Below are 14,478 nucleotides of genomic sequence, written 5' to 3'. Positions count from 1 at the left end.
TCCCTCTACCCCATTCCTTTCCTCCCTCTAACCCATTCCTTTCCTCCCTCTGCGCCATTCCTTTCCTCCCTCCAGCCCATTCCTTTCCTCCCACTGCCCCATTCTTATCCACCCTCTATCCCATTCCTTTCCGCCCACTGCCCCATTCCTTTTCTCCCACTGCCCCATTCCTTTCCTCCCACTACCCCATTCCTTTCCTCCCTCTACCCCATTCTTTTCCTCCCTCCATCACATTCCTTTCCTCCCACTGCCCCATTCTTTTCCTCCAACTGCCCCACTCCTTTCCTCCCACTGCTCCATTCCTTTCCTCACTCTACCCCATTCCTTTCCTCCCTCTACCCCATTCCTTTCCTCTCACTGCCCCATTCATTTCCTCCCTCTACCCCATTCCTTTCCTCCCACTGCCCCATTCTTTTCCTCCCTCTATCCCATTCCTTTCCTCCCTCTACCCCATTCCTTTCCTCCCACTACCCCATTCCTTTCCTCCCATGCCCCATTTCTTTCCTCCCTCTATCCCATTCCTTTCTTCCCTCTACCCCATTCCTTTCCTCCCTCTACGCCATTCCTTTCCTCCCACTACCCCATTCTTTCCCTCCAACTGCCCCACTCCTTTCCTCCCTCTACACCATTCCTTTCCTTCCTCTACCCCATTCCTTTCCTCTCACTGCCCAATTCGTTTCCTCCCACTGCCCCATTCCTTTCCTACCTCTATCCCATTCCTTTCCTCCCTCTATCCCATTCCTTACCTCACTCTACCCCATTCCTTTCCTCCGTCTGCCACACTCCTTTCCTCCTACTACCCCATTCCTTTCCTCCCACTACACCACTCCTTTCCTCCCACTGCCCCTTCCTTTCCTCCCTCTATCCCATTCCTTTCCTCCCACCTCCCCATTCCATTCCTCCCTCTATCCCATTCCGTTCCTCCCTCTACCCCATTCCTTTCCTCCCTTTATCCCATTCCTTTCCTCCCTCTACCCCATTCCTTTCCTCACATTGCCCTATTCCTTTCCTCCGTCTACCCCATTCCTTTCCTCCCACTGCCCTATTCCTTTCCTCCCTCTACCCCATTCCGTTCCTCCCTCTGCCCCATTCCTTTCCTCCGTCTACTCAATTCCTTTCCTCCCTCGACCCCATTCCTTTTCTCCCTACATCTCATTTCTTTCCTCCCTCTACCCCACTCCTTTCCTCCCACTAACCCATTCCTTTCCTCCTCCTACCCCACTCCTTTCCAGCCTCTACCCCATTGCTTTCCTCCCTCTACCCCATTACTTTCCTCCCTCTATCCCATTCCTTTCCTCCCTCTATCCCGTTCCTTTCCTCCCTCTACCCCACTCCTTTCCTTCCACTACCCCATTCCATTCCTCCCTCTATCCCATTCTTTTCCTCTCTCCTTCACATTCCTTTCCTCCCACTGTGCCATTCTTATCCTCCAACTGCCCCACTCCTTTCCTCCCACTGCCCCATTCCTTTCCTCCAACTGCCCCACTGATTTTCTCCCTCTGCCCCATTCCTTTACCCCCACTACCCGTTCCTTTCCTCCCTCTACTCCACACCTTTCCTCCCTCTACGCATCTCCTTTCCTCCCACTACCCCATTCCTTTCCTCCCTCTACCCCATTCCTTTCCTCCCACTACCCCATTCCATTGCTCCCTCTACCCCGTTCCTTTCCTCCCTTTAACCCATTCCTTTCCTCCCTCTGCGCCATTCCTTTCCTCCCTCCAGCCAATTCCTTTCCTCCCACTGCCCCATTCTTATCCACCCTCTATCCCATTCCCTTCCTCCCACTGCCCCTTTCCTTTCCTCCCACTGCCCCATTCCTTTCCACCCTCTATGCGATTCCTTTCCTCCCACTACCCCATTCCTTTCCTCCCTCTACCCCATTCTTTTCCTCCCTCCATCACATTCCTTTCCTCCAACTGCCCCACTGATTTCCTCCCTCTACCCATTCCTTTACCCCCACTACACCTCTACCCATCTCCTTTCCTCCCACTACCCCATTCCTTTCCTCCCTCTACCCCATTCCATTCCTCCCCCTATCCCATTCCTTTCCTCCCTTAACCCCACTCCATTCCTCCCACTACCCCATTCCTTTCTTCACTCTACCCCATTCCTTTCGTCCATCTACCCCATTCCTTTCCTCCCTATACCCCATTCCTTTCCTCCCACTGCCCCATTCCTTTCCTCCCTCTATCCCATTCCTTTCCTCTGTCTACCCCATTCCTTTCCTCCCTCTATCCCATTCCTTTCCTCCCTGTACCCCACTCCATTCCTCCCACTACCCCATTCCTTTCTTCAGTTTGCCACACTCCTTTCCTCCCACTACCCCATTCCTTTCCTCCCACTACACCACTCCTTTCCTCCCACTGCCCCTTCCTTTCCTCCCTCTATCCCATTCCTTTCCTCCCACCTCCCCATTCCATTATCCCATTCCTTTCCTCCCTCTACCCCATTCCTTTCCTCCCTTTATCCCATTCCTTTCCTCCCTCTACTCCATTCCTTTCCTCCCATTGCCCTATTCCTTTCCTCCGTCTACCCCATTCCTTTCCTCCGACTGCCCTACTCCTTTCCTCCCTCTACCCCATTCCGTTCCTCCCTCTGCCCCATTCCTTTCCTCCGTCTGGCACACTCCTTTCCTCCCACTACCCCATTCCTTTCCTCCCACTACACCACTCCTTTCCTCCCACTGCCCAATTCCTTTCCTCCCTCTACCCCATTCCTTTCCTCCCACTGCCCCTTCCTTTCTTCCCTCTATCCCATTCCTTTCCTCCCACTACCCCATTCCATTCCTCCCTCTATCCCATTCCTTTCCTCCCACTTCCCCATTCCTTTCCTCCCACTGCCCCATTCCTTTCCACCCTCCATGCGATTCCTTTCCTCCCACTACCCCATTCCTTTCCTCCCTCTACCCCATTCTTTTTCTCCCTCCATCACATTCCTTTCCTCCCACTGCCCCATTCTTTTCCTCCAACTGCCCCAATCCTTTTCTCCCACTGCCCCGTTCCTTTCCTCCAACTGCCCCACTGATTTCCTCCCTCTACCCATTCCTTTACCCCCACTACCCCTCTACCCATCTCCTTTCCTCCCACTACCCCATTCCTTTCCTCCCTCTACCACATTCCATTCCTCCCTCTATCCCATTCCTTTCCTCCCTCTATCCCATTCCTTTCCTCCCTCTATCCCATTCCTTTCCTCCCACCTCCCCATTCTATTCCTCCCTCTATCCCATTCCTTTCCTCCCTCTATCCCATTCCTTTCCTCCCTCTACCCCACTCCATTCCTCCCACTACCCCATTCCTTTCTTCACTCTACCCCATTCCTTTCCTCCATCTACCCCATTCCTTTCCTCCCTATACCCCATTCCTTTCCTCCCACTGCCCCATTCCTTTCCTCCCTCTATCCCATTCCTTTCCTCTGTCTACCCCATTCCTTTCCTCCCTCTATCCCATTCCTTTCCTCCCTCTACCCCACTCCTTTCCTCCCACTACCCCATTCTTTTCCTCCCTCTACCCCATTCCTTTCCTCCCACTACCCCATTCCATTGCTCCCTCTACCCCATTCCTTTCCTCCCTCTAACCCATTCCTTTCCTCCCTCTGCGCCATTCCTTTCCTCCCTCCAGCCCATTCCTTTCCTCCCACTGCCCCATTCTTATCCACCCTCTATCCCATTCCTTTCCGCCCACTGCCCCATTCCTTTTCTCCCACTGCCCCATTCCTTTCCTCCCACTACCCCATTCCTTTCCTCCCTCTACCCCATTCTTTTCCTCCCTCCATCACATTCCTTTCCTCCCACTGCCCCATTCTTTTCCTCCAACTGCCCCACTCCTTTCCTCCCACTGCTCCATTCCTTTCCTCACTCTACCCATTCCTTTCCTCCCTCTACCCCATTCCTTTCCTCCCACTGCCCCATTCATTTCCTCCCTCTACCCCATTCTTTTCCTCCCACTACCCCATTCCTTTCCTCCCATGCCCCATTTCTTTCCTCCCTCTATCCCATTCCTTTCTTCCCTCTACCCCATTCCTTTCCTCCCTCTACGCCATTCCTTTCCTCCCACTACCCCATTCTTTCCCTCCAACTGCCCCACTCCTTTCCTCCCTCTACACCATTCCTTTCCTGCCTCTACCCCATTCCTTTCCTCTCACTGCCCAATTCGTTTCCTCCCACTGCCCCATTTCTTTCCTACCTCTATCCCATTCCTTTCCTCCCTCTATCCCATTCCTTACCTCACTCTACCCCATTCCTTTCCTCCGTCTGCCACACTCCTTTCCTCCTACTACCCCATTCCTTTCATCCCACTACACCACTCCTTCCCTCCCACTGCCCCTTCCTTTCCTCCCTCTATCCCATTCCTTTCCTCCCACCTCCCCATTCCATTCCTCCCTCTATCCCATTCCTTTCCTCCCTCTACCCCATTCCTTTCCTCCCTTTATCCCATTCCTTTCCTCCCTCTACCCCATTCCTTTCCTCCCACTGCCCTATTCCTTTCCTCCCTCTACCCCATTCCGTTCCTCTCTCTGCCCCATTCCTTTCCTCCGTCTACGCAATTCCTTTCCTCCCTTGACCCCATTCCTTTTTTCCCTACATCTCATTTCTTTCCTCCCTCTACCCCACTCCTTTCCTCCCACTAACCCATTCCTTTCCTCCTCCTACTCCACTCCTTTCCAGCCTCTACCCCATTGCTTTCCTCCCTCTACCCCATTCCTTTCCTCCCTCTATCCCATTCCTTTCCTCCCTCTATCCCGTTCCTTTCCTCCCTCTACCCCACTCCTTTCCTTCCACTACCCCATTCCATTGCTCCCTCTACCCCATTCCTTTCCTCCCTCTAACCCATTCCTTTCCTCCCTCTGCGCCATTCCTTTCCTCCCTCCAGCCCATTCCTTTCCTCCCACTGCCCCATTCTTATCCACCCTCTATCCCATTCCTTTCCGCCCACTGCCCCATTCCTTTTCTCCCACTGCCCCATTCCTTTCCTCCCACTACCCCATTCCTTTCCTCCCTCTACCCCATTCTTTTCCTCCCTCCATCACATTCCTTTCCTCCCACTGCCCCATTCTTTTCCTCCAACTGCCCCAATCCTTTTCTCCCACTGCCCCATTCCTTTCCTCCAACTGCCCCACTGATTTCCTCCCTCTACCCATTCCTTTACCCCCACTACCCCTCTACCCATCTCCTTTCCTCCCACTACCCCATTCCTTTCCTCCCTCTACCACATTCCATTCCTCCCTCTATCCCATTCCTTTCCTCCCTCTATCCCATTCCTTTCCTCCCTCTATCCCATTCCTTTCCTCCCACCTCCCCATTCCATTCCTCCCTCTATCCCATTCCTTTCCTCCCTCTATCCCATTCCTTTCCTCCCTCTACCCCACTCCATTCCTCCCACTACCCCATTCCTTTCTTCACTCTACCCCATTCCTTTCCTCCATCTACCCCATTCCTTTCCTCCCTATACCCCATTCCTTTCCTCCCACTGCCCCATTCCTTTCCTCCCTCTATCCCATTCCTTTCCTCTGTCTACCCCATTTCTTTCCTCCCTCTATCCCATTCCTTTCCTCCCTCTACCCCACTCCTTTCCTCCCACTACCCCATTCTTTTCCTCCCTCTACCCCATTCCTTTCCTCCCACTACCCCATTCCATTGCTCCCTCTACCCCATTCCTTTCCTCCCTCTAACCCATTCCTTTCCTCCCTCTGCGCCATTCCTTTCCTCCCTCCAGCCCATTCCTTTCCTCCCACTGCCCCATTCTTATCCACCCTCTATCCCATTCCTTTCCGCCCACTGCCCCATTCCTTTTCTCCCACTGCCCCATTCCTTTCCTCCCACTACCCCATTCCTTTCCTCCCTCTACCCCATTCTTTTCCTCCCTCCATCACATTCCTTTCCTCCCACTGCCCCATTCTTTTCCTCCAACTGCCCCACTCCTTTCCTCCCACTGCTCCATTCCTTTCCTCACTCTACCCCATTCCTTTCCTCCCTCTACCCCATTCCTTTCCTCTCACTGCCCCATTCATTTCCTCCCTCTACCCCATTCCTTTCCTCCCACTGCCCCATTCTTTTCCTCCCTCTATCCCATTCCTTTCCTCCCTCTACCCCATTCCTTTCCTCCCACTACCCCATTCCTTTCCTCCCATGCCCCATTTCTTTCCTCTCTCTATCCCATTCCTTTCTTCCCTCTACCCCATTCCTTTCCTCCCTCTACGCCATTCCTTTCCTCCCACTACCCCATTCTTTCCCTCCAACTGCCCCACTCCTTTCCTCCCTCTACACCATTCCTTTCCTGCCTCTACCCCATTCCTTTCCTCTCACTGCCCAATTCGTTTCCTCCCACTACCCCATTCCTTTCCTACCTCTATCCCATTCCTTTCCTCCCTCTATCCCATTCCTTACCTCACTCTACCCCATTCCTTTCCTCCGTCTGCCACACTCCTTTCCTCCTACTACCCCATTCCTTTCATCCCACTACACCACTCCTTCCCTCCCACTGCCCCTTCCTTTCCTCCCTCTATCCCATTCCTTTCCTCCCACCTCCCCATTCCATTCCTCCCTCTATCCCATTCCTTTCCTCCCTCTACCCCATTCCTTTCCTCCCTTTATCCCATTCCTTTCCTCCCTCTACCCCATTCCTTTCCTCACATTACCCTATTCTTTTCCTCCGTCTACCCCATTCCTTTCCTCCCACTGCCCTATTCCTTTCCTCCCTCTACCCCATTCCGTTCCTCCCTCTGCCCCATTCCTTTCCTCCGTCTACGCAATTCCTTTCCTCCCTCGACCCCATTCCTTTTTTCCCTACATCTCATTTCTTTCCTCCCTCTACCCCACTCCTTTCCTCCCACTAACCCATTCCTTTCCTCCTCCTACTCCACTCCTTTCCAGCCTCTACCCCATTGCTTTCCTCCCTCTACCCCATTCCTTTCCTCCCTCTATCCCATTCCTTTCCTCCCTCTATCCCGTTCCTTTCCTCCCTCTACCCCACTCCTTTCCTTCCACTACCCCATTCCATTCCTCCCTCTATCCCATTCTTTTCCTCTCTCCTTCACATTCCTTTCCTCCCACTGCCCCATTCCTTTCCACCCTCTATGCGATTCCTTTCCTCCCTCTATCCCATTCCTTTCTTCCCTCTACCCCATTCCTTTCCTCCCTCTACGCCATTCCTTTCCTCCCACTACCCCATTCTTTCCCTCCAACTGCCCCACTCCTTTCCTCCCTCTACACCATTCCTTTCCTGCCTCTACCCCATTCCTTTCCTCTCACTGCCCAATTCGTTTCCTCCCACTGCCCCATTCCTTTCCTACCTCTATCCCATTCCTTTCCTCCCTCTATCCCATTCCTTACCTCACTCTACCCCATTCCTTTCCTCCGTCTGCCACACTCCTTTCCTCCTACTACCCCATTCCTTTCATCCCACTACACCACTCCTTCCCTCCCACTGCCCCTTCCTTTCCTCCCTCTATCCCATTCCTTTCCTCCCACCTCCCCATTCCATTCCTCCCTCTATCCCATTCCTTTCCTCCCTCTACCCCATTCCTTTCCTCCCTTTATCCCATTCCTTTCCTCCCTCTACCCCATTCCTTTCCTCACATTGCCCTATTCTTTTCCTCCGTCTACCCCATTCCTTTCCTCCCACTGCCCTATTCCTTTCCTCCCTCTACCCCATTCCGTTCCTCCCTCTGCCCCATTCCTTTCCTCCGTCTACGCAATTCCTTTCCTCCCTCGACCCCATTCCTTTTTTCCCTACATCTCATTTCTTTCCTCCCTCTACCCCACTCCTTTCCTCCCACTAACCCATTCCTTTCCTCCTCCTACTCCACTCCTTTCCAGCCTCTACCCCATTGCTTTCCTCCCTCTACCCCACTCCTTTCCTTCCACTACCCCATTCCATTCCTCCCTCTATCCCATTCTTTTCCTCTCTCCTTCACATTCCTTTCCTCCCACTGTGCCATTCTTTTCCTCCAACTGCCCCACTCCTTTCCTCCCACTGCCCCATTCCTTTCCTCCAACTGCCCCACTGATTTCCTCCCTCTGCCCCATTCCTTTACCCCCACTACCCCGTTCCTTTCCTCCCTCTACTCCACACCTTTCCTCCCTCTACGCATCTCCTTTACTCCCACTACCCCATTCCTTTCCTCCCTCTACCCCATTCCTTTCCTCCCACTACCCCATTCCATTACTCCCTCTACCCCGTTCCTTTCCCCCCCTCTAACCCATTCCTTTCCTCCCTCTGCGCCATTCCTTTCCTCCCTCCAGCCAATTCCTTCCCTTCCACTGCCCCATTCTTATCCACCCTCTATCCCATTCCTTTCCTCCCACTGCCCCATTCCTTTCCTCCCACTGCCCCATTCCTTTCCACCCTCTATGCGATTCCTTTCCTCCCACTACCCCATTCCTTTCCTCCCTCTACCCCATTCTTTTCCTCCCTCCATCACATTCCTTTCCTCCCACTGCCCCATTCTTTTCCTCCAACTGCCCCATTCCTTTCATCACTCTACCCCATTACTTTCCTCCCACTGCCCCATTTCTTTCCTACCTTTATCCCATTCCGTTCCTCCCTGTGCCCCATTCCTTTCCTCCCTCTATCCCATTCCTTTCCTCCCACTACCCCAATCCTTTCCTCCCTCTACCCCATTCATTTCCTCCCACTACCCCATTCCTTTCCTCCCACTACACCACTCCTTTCCTCCCACTGCCCTATTCCTTTCCTCCCTCTACCCCATTCCGTTCCTCCCTCTGCCCCATTCCTTTCCTCTGTCTACTCAATTCCTTTCCTCCCTCGACCCCATTCCTTTTCTCCCTACATCTCATTTCTTTCCTCCCTCTACCCCATTCCTTTCCTCCCACTACCCCATTCCATTCCTCCCTCTGCGCCATTCCTTTCCTCCCTCCAGCCAATTCCTTTCCTTCCACTGCCCCATTCTTATCCACCCTCTACCCCATTCCTTTCCTCCCACAACACCACTCCTTTCCTCCCACTGCCCCTTCCTTTCCTCCCTCTATCCCATTCCTTTCCTCCCACCTCCCCATTCCATTCCTCCCTCTATCCCATTCCTTTCCTCCCTCTACCCCATTCCTTTCCTCCCTTTATCCCATTCCTTTCCTCCCTCTACCCCATTCCTTTCCTCACATTGCCCTATTCCTTTCCACCGTCTACCCCATTCCTTTCCTCCCACTGCCCTATTCCTTTCCTCCCTCTACCCCATTCCGTTCCTCCCTCTGCCCCATTCCTTTCCTCCGTCTACTCAATTCCTTTCCTCCCTCGACCCCATTCCTTTTCTCCCTACATCTCATTTCTTTCCTCCCTCTACCCCACTCCTTTCCTCCCACTAACCCATTCCTTTCCTCCTCCTACCCCACTCCTTTCCAGCCTCTACCCCATTGCTTTCCTCCCTCTACCCCATTCCTTTCCTCCCTCTATCCCATTCCTTTCCTCCCTCTATCCCGTTCCTTTCCTCCCTCTACCCCACTCCTTTCCTTCCACTACCCCATTCCATTCCTCCCTCTATCCCATTCTTTTCCTCTCTCCTTCACACTCCTTTCCTCCCACTACCACATTCCTTTCCTCCACTACACCACTCCTTTCCTCCCACTGCCCAATTCCTTTCCTCCCTCTACCCCATTCCTTTCCTCCCACTGCCCCTTCCTTTCTTCCCTCTATCCCATTCCTTTCCTCCCACTACCCCATTCCATTCCTCCCTCTATCCCATTCCTTTCCTGCCTCCACCCCATTCCTTTCCTCCCACTACTCAATTCCTTTCCTCCCTCTCCCCCATTCCTTTCCTCCCTCTATCCCATTCCATTCCTCCCTCTACCCCATTCCTTTCCTCCCTCTGCGCCATTCCTTTCCTACCTCCAGCCCATTCCTTTCCTCCCACTGCCCCATTCTTATCCACCCTCTATCCCATTCCTTTCCTCCCACTTCCCCATTCCTTTCCTCCCACTGCCCCATTCCTTTCCACCCTTTATGCGATTCCTTTCCTCCCACTACCCCATTCCTTTCCTCCCTCTACCCCATTCTTTTCCTCCCTCCATCACATTCCTTTCCTCCCACTGCCCCATTCTTTTCCTCCAACTGCCCACTCCTTTCCTCCCACTGCCCCATTCCTTTCCTCCAACTGCCCCACTGATTTCCTCCCTCTACCCATTCCTTTACCCCTACTACCCCTCTACCCATCTCCTTTCTTCCCACTACCCATTCCTTTCCTCCCTCTATCCCATTCCTTTCCTACCTCTACCCCCACTCCATTCCTCCCACTACCCCATTCCTTTCTTCACTCTACCCCATTGCTTTCCTCCACTGCCTCATTCCTTTCCTCCCTCTACCCCATTACTTTCCTCTCACTGCCCCATTCCTTTCCTCCCTCTACCCCATTCCTTTCCTCCATCTACCCATTCCTTTCCTCCCTATACCCATTCCTTTCCTCCCACTGCCCCATTCCCTTTCCTCCCTCTATCCCATTCCTTTCCTCCGTCTACCCCATTCCTTTCCTCCCTCTATCCATTCCTTTCCTCCCACCTCCCCATTACATTCCTCCCTCTATCCCATTCCTTTCCTCCCTCTTCCCCATTCCTTTCCTCACATTGCCCTATTCTTTTCCTCCGTCTACCCCATTCCTTTCCTCCACTGCCCTATTCCTTCCTCCCTCTACCCCATTCCGTTCCTCCCTCTGCCCCATTCCTTCCTCCGTCTACTCAATTCCTTTCCTCCCTCGACCCATTCCTTTTCTCCCTACTTCTCATTTCTTTCCTCCCTCTACCCCCACTCCTTTCCTCCCACTAACCCATTCCTTTTCCTCCTCCTACTCCACTCCTTTCCAGCCTCTACCCATTGCTTTCCTCCCTCTACCCCATTCCTTTCCTCCCTCTATCCCATTCCCTTTCCTCCCTCTATCCCGTTCCTTTCCTCCTCTACCCACTCCTTTCCTTCCACTACCCCATTCCATTCCTCCCTCTATCCCATTCTTTTCCTCTCTCCTTCACATTCCTTTCCTCCCACTGTGCCATTCTTTTCCACCAACTGCCCCACTCCTTTTCTCCCACTGCCCATTCCTTTCCTCAACTGCCCCACTGATTTCCTCCCTCTGCCCCATTCCTTTACCCCACTACCCCGTTCCTTTCCTCCCTCTACTCCACACCTTTCCTCCCTCTACGCATCTCCTTTCCTCCACTACCCATTCCTTTCCTCCCTCTACCCCATTCCTTTCCTCCCACTACCCATTCCATTGCTCCCTCTACCCCGTTCCTTTCCTCCCTCTAACCCACTCCTTTCCTCCCTCTGCGCCGTTCCTTTCCTCCTCCAGCCAATTCCTTTCTTCCACTGCCCCATTCTTATCCACCCTCTATCCCATTCCTTTCCTCCCACTGCCCCATTCCTTTCCTCCCACTGCCCCATTCCTTTCCACCCTCTATGCGATTCCTTTCCTCTCTCTAACCCATTCCTTTCCTCCCTCTGCGCCATTCCTTTCCTCCCTCCAGCCCATTCCTTTCCTCCCACTGCCCCATTCCTTTCCTCCCACTACCCCATTCCTTTCCTCCCTCTACCCCATTCTTTTTCTCCCTCCATCACATTCCTTTCCTCCCACTGCCCCATTCTTTTCCTCCAACTGCCCCACTCCTTTCCTCCCACTGCCCCATTCCTTTCCTCCCTCTACCCCATTCCTTTCCTCCCACTACCCCATTCCATTGCTCCCTCTACCCCATTCCCTTTCCTCCTCTAACCCATTCTTTACTCCCTCTGCGCCATTCCTTTCCTCCCTCCAGCCCATTCCTTTCCTCCCACTGCCCCATTCTTATCCACCCTCTATCCCATTCCTTTCCTCCCACTGCCCCATTCCTTTCCTCCCACTGCGCCATTCCTTTCCACCCTCTATGCGATTCCTTTCCTCCCACTACCCCATTCCTTTCCTCCCTCTACCCATTCTTTTCCTCCCTACATCACATTCCTTTCCTCCCACTGCCCCATTCTTTTCTTCCAACTGCCCCACTCCTTTCCTCCCACTGCCCATTCCTTTCCTCCAACTGCTCCACTGATTTCCTCCCTCTACCCCATTCCTTTACCCCCCACTACCCCGTTCCTTTCCTCCCTCTACTCCACTCCTTTCCTCCCTCTCCCCATCTCCTTTCCTCCCACTACCCCATTCCTTTCCTCCCTCTACCCCATTCTTTTCCTCCCTCCATCACATTCCTTTCCTCCCACTGCCCCATTCCTTTCCTCCCACTGCCCATTCCTTTCCTACCTTTATCCCATTCCGTTCCTCCCTGTGCCCCATTCCTTTCCTCCCTCTATCCCATTCCTTTCCTCCACTACCCCAATCCTTTCCTCCCTCAATCCCATTCATTTCCTCCCTCTACCCCATTCCTTTCCTCCCACTGCCCCATTCTTTTCCTCCCTCATCCATTCCTTTCCTCCTCTACCCCATTCCTTTCCTCCACTACCCCATTCCTTTCTCCCATGCCCCATTTCTTTCCTCCCTCTATCCCATTCCTTCCTCCCTCTACCCCATTCCTTTCCTTCCTCTACGCCATTCCTTTCCTCCCTCTACCCCATTCCTTTCCTCCCACTACCCCATTCTTTCCCTCCAACTGCCCCACTCCTTTCCTCCCACTGCCCCATTCCTTTCCTCCCTCTACCCATTCCTTTCCTCCATCTACCCCATTCCTTTCCTATCACTGCACCATTCCTTTCCTCCCTCTACCCCATTCCTTTCCTGCCTCTACCCCATTACTTCCTCTCACTGCCCAATTCGTTTCCTCCCACTGCCCCATTCCTTTCCTACCTCTAACCCATTCCTTTCCTCCCTCTATCCCATTCCTTACCTCACTCTACCCCATTCCTTTCTTCCGTTTGCCACACTCCTTTCCTCCCACTACCCCATTCCTTCCCTCCCACTACACCACTCCTTTCCTCCCACTGCCCCTTCCTTTCCTCCCTCTATCCCATTCCTTTCCTCCCACCTCCCCATTCCATTCCTCCCTCTATCCAATTCCTTTCCTCCGTCTACCCCATTCCTTTCCTCCCTTTATCCCATTCCTTTCCTCCCTCTACTCCATTCCTTTCCTCCCATTGCCCTATTCCTTTCTCCGTCTACCCCATTCCTTTCCTCCGACTGCCCTACTCCTTTCCTCCCTCTACCCCATTCCGTTCCTCCCTCTGCCCCATTCCTTTCCTCACTCTAACCCATTCCATTCCTCCGTCTGGCACACTCCTTTCCTCCACTACCCCATTCCTTTCCTCCCACTACACCACTCCTTTCCTCCCACTGCCCAATTCCTTTCCTCCCTCTACCCATTCCTTTCCTCCCACTGCCCCTTCCTTTCTCCCCTCTATCCCATTCCTTTTCCTCCACTACCCCGTTCCATTCCTCCCTCTATCCCATTCCTTTCCTGCCTCCACCCCATTCCTTTCCTCCCACTACTCAATTCCTTTCCTCCCTCTCCCCCATTCCTTTCCTCCCTCTACCCATTCCTTTCCTCCCTCTGCGCCATTCCTTTCCTCCCTCCAGCCCATTCCTTTCCTCCCACTGCCCCATTCTTATCCACCCTCTATCCCATTCCTTTCCTCCCACTTCCCCATTCCTTTCCTCCCACTGCCCCATTCCTTTCCACCCTTTATGCGATTCCTTTCCTCCCACTACCCCATTCCTTTCCTCCCTCTACCCCATTCCTTTCCTCCCTCCATCACATTCCTTTCCTCCCACTGCCCATTTCTTTTCCTCCAACTGCCCCACTCCTTTCCTCCCACTGCCCCATTCCTTTCCTCCAACTGCCCCACTGATTTCCTCCCTCTACCCCATCCTTTACCCCCACTACCCCTCTACCCATCTCCTTTCTTCCCACTACCCCATTCCTTTCCTCCCTCTATCCCATTCCTTTCCTACCTCTACCCCACTCCATTCCTCCCACTACCCCATTCCTTTCTTCACTCTACCCCATTGCTTTCCTCCCACTGCCCCATTTCTTTCCACCCTCTACCCTATTCCTTTCCCTCCACTACCCATTCCTTTCTTCCCTCTACCACATTCCTTTCCCACCACTACCCCATTCCTTTTTTCCAACTGCCCCATTCCTTTCCTCCCACTGCCTCATTCCTTTCCACCCTCTACCCCATTACTTTCCTCCCACTGCCCCATTCCTTTCTCCCTCTACCCCATTCCTTTCCTCCATCTACCCCATTCCGTTCCTCCCTATACCCCATTCCTTTCCTCCCACTGCCCCATTCCTTTCCTCCCTCTACCCCATTCCTTTCCTCCATCTACCCATTCCTTTCCTCCCTATACCCCATTCCTTTCCTCCCACTGCACCATTCCTTTCCTCCCTCTATCCCATTCCTTTCCTCCGTCTACCCATTCCTTTCCTCCCTCTATCCCATTCCTTTCCTCCCACCTCCCCATTCCATTCCTCCCTCTATCCCATTCCTTTCCTCCCTCTTCCCCATTCCTTTCCTCCCACTGCCCTATTCCTTTCCTCCCTCTACCCCATTCCGTTCCTCCCTC

The sequence above is a fragment of the Mobula birostris genome, chromosome 10, assembly GCF_030028105.1.
Source record: "Mobula birostris isolate sMobBir1 chromosome 10, sMobBir1.hap1, whole genome shotgun sequence".
In the NCBI taxonomy this organism is placed as follows: domain Eukaryota; kingdom Metazoa; phylum Chordata; class Chondrichthyes; order Myliobatiformes; family Myliobatidae; genus Mobula; species Mobula birostris.
Note: the sequence above shows the minus strand (reverse complement) of the source record.